The sequence below is a fragment of the Zingiber officinale genome, chromosome 6A (assembly GCF_018446385.1).
Source record: "Zingiber officinale cultivar Zhangliang chromosome 6A, Zo_v1.1, whole genome shotgun sequence".
Lineage (NCBI taxonomy): Eukaryota > Viridiplantae > Streptophyta > Magnoliopsida > Zingiberales > Zingiberaceae > Zingiber > Zingiber officinale.
The window spans coordinates 112,328,374-112,338,386 of NC_055997.1; positions in this window are offsets into that span (position 1 = coordinate 112,328,374).

The following is a 10,013-nucleotide window of genomic DNA, read 5'->3' on the forward strand; positions in this document are numbered from 1 at the left end:
GGGTGACCATGACATTGGCATCATATGCATGATGCATTTATTGCTTGTGTTTGTGTTTACTGCATTTATATGCTGCATATTGTTTGGATACCTATGTTTGACATGCATACAGGATTTCTTTACCACTCGGACTATTTGTCCTGATACCCAGGTCCTGGTTAGTACAGTTTCTCTCCTGTTTTACTTCGGTTTGCATTTACCTTTATTTTATCAAGAGACTGTACGCATGATTAGTGCTTGGTGTTATTTTCTTACGTTGCATATCAATTGTACCTGCTGAGTGTTGGACTCACCCCACCTCTATTGTTGTTATTTTTCAGGTTGATGCTGTCAGGAGAGAGTTTCAGTCGCTAGTCCCCTGCTGACCACGAGGGCTTAGTAATCTTTTGGTTTTCTTCTTATTTAGTCTTTGTTCAGACTTATTTTGTTTTTGATACTATGGATTTTTGATACTATGGATCTGGTGTGAATTTTATGTGTTGATGGATTTTATTTCGATATGTTTTACTACATGCCTACCTGGACGGCAGAAGAGGTGAGTAAATCGGATTTGAGTTTTATGAGTGTAGTGGAGTAGGGTTGATTTCGAGTCAGAGTATTATTCATTCCGTTTACTTGTTATATAAAGTGCGTGGAATGTCTGTGTATTGTGTTTTATTTCTGCTATTATTCCAGCCGCCTGTGGCTGAGGTATGTGGATATGTAGAAAGTTTCAGATTGTTCGCCGTACAGGGGAGATGCTGTCGAAATTTCTTCGGACAGGGACTCCTCCGGGGCGTGACATTTCTAACCTCTCAAACTTTTTCGAATCTCTCAAATCTTGAGAATTAACCCTTAAAGACCCAAGCCTAACTTAAGAAAATTGTTAAACATCAAAAAGGGGGAGATTGTTGGTGCAATCGACCTCTAGGGTTTTGATATTTGACAATATACATAATTTTGGTCAGTTTGACCAAGGGTTGATCCAAATAGGACTTCATATTTGGAAGAGAGTAGTCTAGTTAGGACTAGATGACTAACAAGGAGAAGTCTTAACTAGAAATTTGGCAAATGGAAGTCCTTGTGAGTGAAGCCGAACCCTAGTGAGTGAAGTTAGGTGGTGAAAATCCTGGTGAGTGAAGTCGGGATCTAGTGAGTGAAGCTAGGTGATGGAAGTCCCGGTGAGCGAAGCCCGACCCTAGTGAGTGAAGCTAGGTGGTGGAAGTCCCGGTGAATGAAGTCAGACCCTAGTGAGTGAAGCTAGGTGGTGGAAATCCTGATCAGTGAAGTTAGGTCCTAGTGAGTGAAGTTAGGTGGAGGAAGTCCTGGTGAGTGAAGCAAGACAATGGAAGCCCTAGTCAGTGAAGTTAGACAACCCTAGGGAGGTAACCCTATGTAATATGTGACCGACTAGTTTCCGGTCGACCACGCACGGTCGACCGGACCAGCGAATCTTGAATTCTGTTAACACTATTTTACCTTACCATTTTATTTATTGTGCTAACTCAGTATTGCAGGGAAGTTCAGCTAGGTCGACGGGTCGGCAGGTCGACCGGATAGTTGGCACGAAGTCCAAATTGATTGACGAACTGATCGGATATCTGACAAATGGTAAGTGAAGGTAAGTCATTAGAGGAGGGTAACTCAGTGAGGACGCATTTCGTTTAAGGGGACAGTATGTGTAGTTTTTTCTTTTTCAAAACTAAGTTCTTTATAAAGCTCCTTCAAAAACTATGTTTTAGTGATGCCCCTCCTAAAAACAAACTTAAAATTTCAGTTGACTATGTTAAAATCCGTACTTGAAATATTTTTTTCTCTCTACTTGAAAATTTTTCCTCTCATTAATTGTTTTTGATACATAGCAAAGAGGGAGAGAATGACAATAAAAAGTTAAGGGGAGTGATAAATTAAGGGTGAGCTTTGCTTTAATTGCTTTATTATTACTAAATTGCTTGCAATATTTTTTGAATTGCGGTATGTTTTTACTTAACTTTTGAACCAAGTTCCATAATCAAAAAAGGGGAGATTGTTGGTGCAAGAAGCACCAGACAATCGAACCCGTATTTTGATAATAACAAAAGGGTTCAAAGTTAAGTTGTCTTGTTATCTTATAAGTGTGACTGAGCTTACAGGAAAATTATAATTGTCTTAAGCAAAAGTCTAGTGGATTCTAGGCTGGTGGAAATCCCTAGCTGCGGTTAAGCAACGAGTCCTGGTCTGGGGGACTGGGCGAAGTCTTGGCGAGTCAAGGATTTTGGCCGAAATCCTATAATCAGGGACTCTAGGTTAAAATCCTGGAGGTCGCGGACACCGGGTGGAAGTCCAATTTGCCCAGTTTTTCAAAAATCACGTGATTCACCCCCCCTCTCACGTGCATATTGATCCAATAATAGTAGCTATGAAACCGTAGCTGCTACAACAATTGAATGGTAGATGAATAGAATTGAACTCGTATTGTAGCAGCTATAAAATTGTAATTGCAGCAACAAATTAAATATATGTTGTAGCTACTATAAAATCGTAGTTGGTATAATACACATGACTGGTTCAACATGTATAGTAACAATGTGTTGTTGATCTTCTAAAGACCAGCAATATGTTGTTGTTGATCCTCTAAGATCAACAATATGTTGTAGTAGCTACGAAATCGTAATTGCTACAACTATAAGTTATAACTTTAAGAGACCATAACTTTTGATTTGGGTTAAATTCTGGGAAGCATAATATATCAAATCGAAGATTTTTGAACAAGATTCGATTTGATATATTGTGTATCTCTTCGTTAAACTTGAATAAAAAATTATAGTCTCTTAAAATTGAACTTATAGTTGTAACAACTACGATTTCGTAGCTGCTACAACATGTATGATGGGTAAATTTTGAGAAATCATAACTTTTGACTAGAATGAAGTCACGTGATACACAATATATCAAATCAAAGATATTTGAACAAGCTTCGATTTGATGTATTGTTCATTTCATGTTTCAACCCAAATTAAAAGTTATGCAGACCAACAACGAACAAAATTAAAATTTTCATTTTTAAAATTCCCCAAGTCTATTAGTCGATTTCGTCCCAAAAGTGGTTGATGGACCTAGAGATGTTCAAATCACTTCAAACAAACTCCTATGTGCTCGACTCAGTCTCCTTATTATACTCATACCATTAAACACCATCACGATACACTATATTGAAAGCAGTGATTTTTTTCCACTTGATTCAAGTATAATAAATGGTGTCAAAAGCACATTATAAGAGTCATGACGATCATACTCACTGACCGACATCACAAATGAGATCTTTAGACTTCCATTTTTTTGAACATATCAAATTTTTAATTTTTTAAATAGCGAAGTTCCATCAGCCAGTTTCATCCAAAAGTAGTTAATGGATCTAGAGAAATCAAAATAATTTCAAACGAAGGCCTATGTACTCGTCTAATACTCCTGAATATATTCATGCCTTAAACAACAATGTGATACACTATATTGAAAACGGTAATTTTATAAACTCATCACGATAATCATACTCACTTATTAAGATAATAATATTAACAAGTTGTTTGATAAAATCTCATCAATAATTCATTAGAGCATCTGGAATGGGAGGTTTATAACATGCAATTTATGCTACATAGGTGGGGTTTATAGTTTTTTTTTTTATAAACCTGTACCAAAATCTTGGAAGCAGGTTTATAAAAAAAAATAGTGGAAAGAGGATGAAGAGAGTATTTTGAAAGAAATGAGGTTTTTAAAAGAGAGATTTTATCATAATAGAGAGAGATTTTTAAAAGGAGTAAGATTTTTAACTTTTGATGTAATAGTGATATGACGGAGTATAAACCTCTTCAAGAGGTTTACGACTGCAAATGCCCTTACTAATATATATTAAGATAATAATATTTCCAAATACAAGTACAATATCATTTTATAACATACCAAATATCAATTTACAATATACAAACTATAATATTTCAACAATAATAATAATAATCTAATGAAAAACAATTGTCATACTATAAAGGATCAAATTACAACTGTCTGTCATAAAATTACAATAACAAAACCAATAGTTTTATTTAGTTTTACAATAATAATACACTAGAAGATCATAATAATTTAGATAAAACAATAGTTAGCAGTATATAATAAAACAATTATGTAGACAACAACAATAAAATATTATGAATGTTTCTCTTCAAGATTCACAGCAAACCAAGCAAGCTTGCAATCATATTGGCTAGGAAGAGTAAAGTTCTTCATATCATCCAACAAAAAAACAAGTTCTCCAATCTTTTTAAGTATCCCAGATGATTCCCTGTAGTAAGAAAGCTAGCTCAAGTGGTCCTCCTTGGTATGCCTCTTGATTCAAATCTTTTCATTATCCTTAGTCTTTTGTAAGAAAAGATAAATATTCTTCAAATAACAATTAAAGAGATTTCTATTAATTCAGACGAAAAAGGAATAGAGCAGCCTTAATACTATTATAGTTATAAGAATAAATAATCTTTTAGTATTATTGTTTAAATGCAGTACAAGATTATGATGTTTCATAACATAATTTATTCCACGACCATATCATTCTCCACATTGTTTTCAAAAGGTAGAAGATTTGAATAGCATCAATAAAATATAAGGATAAAAAAAAACTAAAGTTGAGCAATTAACATATTGTTAATCAAACTTTTGCATAAGTTAAGAAAATCAGTATAGGCCAAGTAACTAGTTACCAAAATATCTAATCAAAGTAACAATAAAAAGTCAAGAAAACCAATCGTTATATGAAAAAAGTTAGGCCAACTTAAAACTATACTCTTAGAGCAAATAAGTTAGGAGGATATTTATAATTTGTAGTCAACCTTAAGAAAATCATAAAATAAATAATGGAAGTTATCTTCCCTATGAAATCTTTGTAAATTCTAAATTGATTTTATTAAAGTTATAGGTCATAATACATTATTGTAGTTCAAATAAGTAAATATTACTGTAAGTATCCCGGGTGTGTTTTGATGTGGTCAACTGAGTTAAGTTAGGTCATACGATTTTGATTCCTTGTGTCTGAGTATGCAGGATCTTAGGAACACAAGAAGTCGAGCTGAAGATGTAGCTAGCGAAAAGGATGACATAGGAAGCAAGTCAACGGACTCGGTACATCCGAGGGATGAGGTAATGCAGAAGAGTACATCAGCGGACGAGAAGAAAGCGCGTGTTGCATCCGAGGGATGAGAAGTTGGGGAGGAAGTATGCTTGAGGAGAAGGTCGAAGTTGAGTTCGGGAGAGCTCAACTTTGGATGATCAGAGCATCACCCAAGCGATTGGAGATGTTCATTCTCGGATGAACAGTGATGGAAGAACCTCTAAGTGGATTGGAGGCACCCTTGTGCCTCAAGAAAGAGATGCCTAGCTGTCAGAGTGAAGGCACCTCCAAGGAGCATGGAGGCGCCCTTATGCCTCAAGAAGGAGGTGGCCTGCTGGAAGGAGGCGCCCTCACACATCTATTGGAGGCACTCCTGGAGCTTTGATAGAGGTTCCTCCAATGAATAGTAGCTATTGTGTGATTGTTGTTTCGTGGATAAAATATTATCCACACTGGAGGCACCTTGGATGTCTTTGAAGGCACCTCAGTTTAATGATAACTTTTTCCAGGAGATTATAAAAAGCCCCCTGGAGGTAGAAATTTAATAACAATAATGGTACTAATCTTCCTAGCTATTTTTGAGCTCTTAAAGTGTGTAAGAGGATTCTTCGCTTTCAATGAAGGAGATCTTTAGTGAGTTTTCAACTGTCTTAGATTAATAACCACCTAAATTGTAACTAAGTAAATTCTTTAGTCTTCTTACTTTTAGTTATTATTTTTATGTTAATTATTTGTGTGCTTAATTAATATTGTATCCTTGTTTAGTTAAAATAGTAAGAGATTTTTCTAACTTATTTTTAGAGCTATTCATCCCCCCTTTAGCCAGCCTAATACGGACCTACAATTACAAATCAAGATAATTTCATATGTAATAATACAAAACAAGAGAAAAATAAGCTAGTTGAAGATGTGAGTTGCAATAGCTAAAAATAGTCTTTAATCAATCTCAAGTAATCAGAATTGTGATACCAAATAATACCCTTCTTGTATTTTTTTTTTCAATGAACAACAATTGGAAGGACATGATTGTTGGTGCAGTTGGCATCAATGGTCAAACTCAAGTTTTGATTAATGATAAATTATTAAAGTTAGATGTTATATTTTCTAACATATTTATGAAGTGTGCAGGACTGAAAGATTTAATAGGACATGACGCCAGACTGAAGTTCAGTTAGGTTGATAACTGGCATAGGAAGACCAGATAGGTTGATATATGGCAGGAAGTCTATTTAGGTCTACGAGACCTGACAACTAGCTAAAGTCCAGATGAGACATCTGGCAAGAAGACCTAATGTGCCAAGAGTTGAGTAAGTCGACAAATGGTAAGTGAGGTAAGCACTGGAGGAGAGTGATCCAGTGAGGACGAGCCTAGTGTGGTTATAGGTGTTGGTTCAACTTAGATCCATTTTGGAAGTCTAAATTAAGACCATGACTAGATCTTAGTCTTGGTGAGACATGTTCTAAGTCATAAATTGATCTTGTTTTTAATGTGTTAACTCTATTTTGTAGGATATTTTTATTGTTGTTTGGATAACGTATTTTGCAGTCGAAACTGTAAGTTGGCTAGAAAAAGGATTTTCAGGTGCCCTGGAAAAGTCTGGGTGCCTGGATTCGATTAAACCCAACCATATGTGCAGTTGAGTTAGCGTGCTCTAATTGGTCAGCACACGTCAGAGTCCAAGCGCCCGGGGCTAATCTAGGTGCCCGATTGTTGATAGATGCTACTGGATAGAGCTTCGTTGAATAGCAACCATGTCTGCAATTCAGGTGCCTAGAGTTGAATAACTCAGCGTCAAAGCAGGATCGGATAGGCCTCAGTGGAGACGCCCGGGGGTTGTCTAAGAGCCCAGAAAGGCTATAAAAGAAGCTTCGACCAACAACATCAATACAAGATTTGCTCAGACTTTCATACTCATGCGCTTCTCCTATATGCTCTCTATACGACATCGAAAAGCTGCTCCGACAACCAACGTTCAAGATATTACTCTACTTGTTGTCGGTATAATTTGCTTATTGTTTTGCACTTAAAATCTTTGTAACTATTTGAGCTAATAGTGAATTGCCCAATGAAAGCATTCACCGAGTGCAAACCTTGGAGTAGGAGTTATCGAAGACTCTCAACCAAGTAAAACCAACTTGTATTAGTGATTAATTTTCTATCTTTATTTTTCGTTGCATTCTCTCATTTTACAAAAAAGAAAAAATGTGACTAGTGCTATTTGCTCCCCTCTAACGCTTTACGACCCTACAATGATGACTTGATTATGTATAGTGTATATATATATATATGAAAATTTAAGCACCTATCTCTCATCACCAAAAGATATAAAACGAAAAAGAAGCCCAACACATCCAACAACTAAGTAGTATCAATTTATAATACAAGATACATAGCAATATTGAAACTTGTTAAGAGATCACCAATTATGGTCGATCATTTATAGATTTTCATCTGTCTTTATTCTTAAACACTTTTTATAATCTCATTAGAAGAAATGATCAAAATAACTAAAATAGAATAATCTTTCACAATTATCATGAAATTTAAGATTCAATTAGATAAGAATACCGAAACATTTTTAACTTATCAAATTTAATGTGATTACCTTAAACATGACTTACTATTACCACCTACTTAAGCATGAGATTAGACTACAATCATCTCATTCCTTTTTAAGGTAAACTATGAGGGCAGTGAGGGTGGTGGCGGAGTCGAGAAGGGTCGATTGCTACATCTCCAACTTGTTCAGCTGCAGCTCATGGTCCCTCTCGAAGATAAGGGAAACTATGAGGATGAGAAAGATGATGTTAGTGATTCATGTGGCCTTTCCAGTGCTACAAAACATCTTCTTGGTCACGGTAGCATCCTCAGCGGTGGCGACTCTATCTCGCATGATAATTGCAGACTCCGAGATAGAGCTTGATATGTGGGAGAGTAAGTCATCAGTGTACCTTGTAAGTGAACTTTTCAACGGAGACAAATAAGGAGATTTGTTTTTTTAAAAATAAAGTGGTTAAAGTTTTTTTCTTTAGAATGAACAGTGAGAAGAGGGGGTATTATGGAAAAAAGAATGGGGAAAAAAAACATAAATGGTCAATATAAAAATATAAAAAATGAGTATGTTTTTTTTGGTAATACACAAAACCAAGTACATGATTTGAGAAATCACCGTTTTAATTAAGTCTCACTCGTTTTAAATAAATTAAAGCAGTTTAATAAATATATGTGTGAGTTTGACTAATTTGAAAGACTAGATTATTTCAATGTTTTTTTAGCATATTGTAATAGTTTCAACTAAAATTAGTACAACAATGTTAGAATAATAATATTCTTGAGATATTAAAGAATATTTTTGATATAACAGTATTTATATTAAAAATAAAGATATTTTTAGAATGAAAATTAAAATAGGATATCCTTTTAATAATAAAAATTATTTATGGCACCCTTTAGATTTTCCCTTAGGTCTTAGATAATTAAACTTTTATGTAAATTATCAATCATATCATACTGTCTAATTTAATACACAATATATATTAAATTGGATTCTAGTATGACAATCTAAAATCAGCGTCTTATTATATAGCACCGGTGGTGCAATAGAAAGATATTTAGTAGATTAATTATGATTTGAATCTTAATTATGGTATATTATAAGATTTTTTTTTAAGTAAAATAAAAAATTTGAACATTGATGGTTGGGAAAGGAGTCGCTTCATATTTATTAGATGAGCAAAATGGGAGGTGTAAAAAATAAAACCATCCTCTTATAACTATTTAAAAATATTTTTTATAATTACTTAGAAATACAACATAAATAATTTTTTATCTAAAAAGAAAAATATTTATAGAAAAAACAAAGAAATTTATTTAGGGGTAAATGGTTGATGCACATTGAATTTAGCCCACAATTAATTACTTCCAATAAAAAATAAAAATTATTGAGAGTTTTATGTATCAAGTTGTCGTTTTATCAATTCTAATTTGGATAAATTATAAATCAAATTTATTTAGCTAAAAAATTTAGCTGATAAATATATAACAATATAAAAATGATAATAAAGGAAAGAAAGAGGAAGAAGAAAATAATATTTAGAGAGGAATAATAGTAGAATATTAAATATGATTTTAATTTTTAAAAGTATTTTTATAAAAAAAAATATAAGTATAACGCATAAATATTTTAAATTTATTAATCTACTTAATTTTTGTCAGTAAATTAATTTTTTATTAATAAAAAATTAAAAATTTTAGATAAAATTTTAATAAAAATAATAAAAACTAACAACCAAATGTAAAAAAATTAAATTTTAAATCAAATCTAAATTTAATGAGTAAAAAATAAAAAAATACCAAATTTAACTTTAATTTATAAAATAAATAATCAAATAAAAAAATAAAAATTATTAAATAAATCTAATTTGATTAATAAAAAATTAAAATTACAGATGAAAATAAATCTAAAACTGATTTTAATCATAATTTTAAATATTACTAATCAAACTCATATATTTCTAATATATATATATATCGGTGGGTTTCAATATAATAGAGGCGTTAAGTATAAACTTTAATGGTCTATGTCTTGAGCTGACCGTTGATTTAAAGCGGCAATGTCATCAGTGCTGGAGAGGATACTGGATCAGATGGGCGAAGCGCATCGACGGCGGCAGCGGTAGAGTGATTAGTATCTCCATTCTTGACGTCCCCTATGAGGCAGTCGAATCCTTCCTCCGCTTCCTCTCCTCTCCCTTCAGTTACACCTTTTCTTTATCTTTTTTATAAAGTTTTTTTTTTATTTGATCTTATACGAATTTTCCTCTCCGCCATTTCCGGAAAATGAATAAAAAAATAGAAAACATTCTTAAAAAATTGGTAAAAAAAAAAAATTGTAGA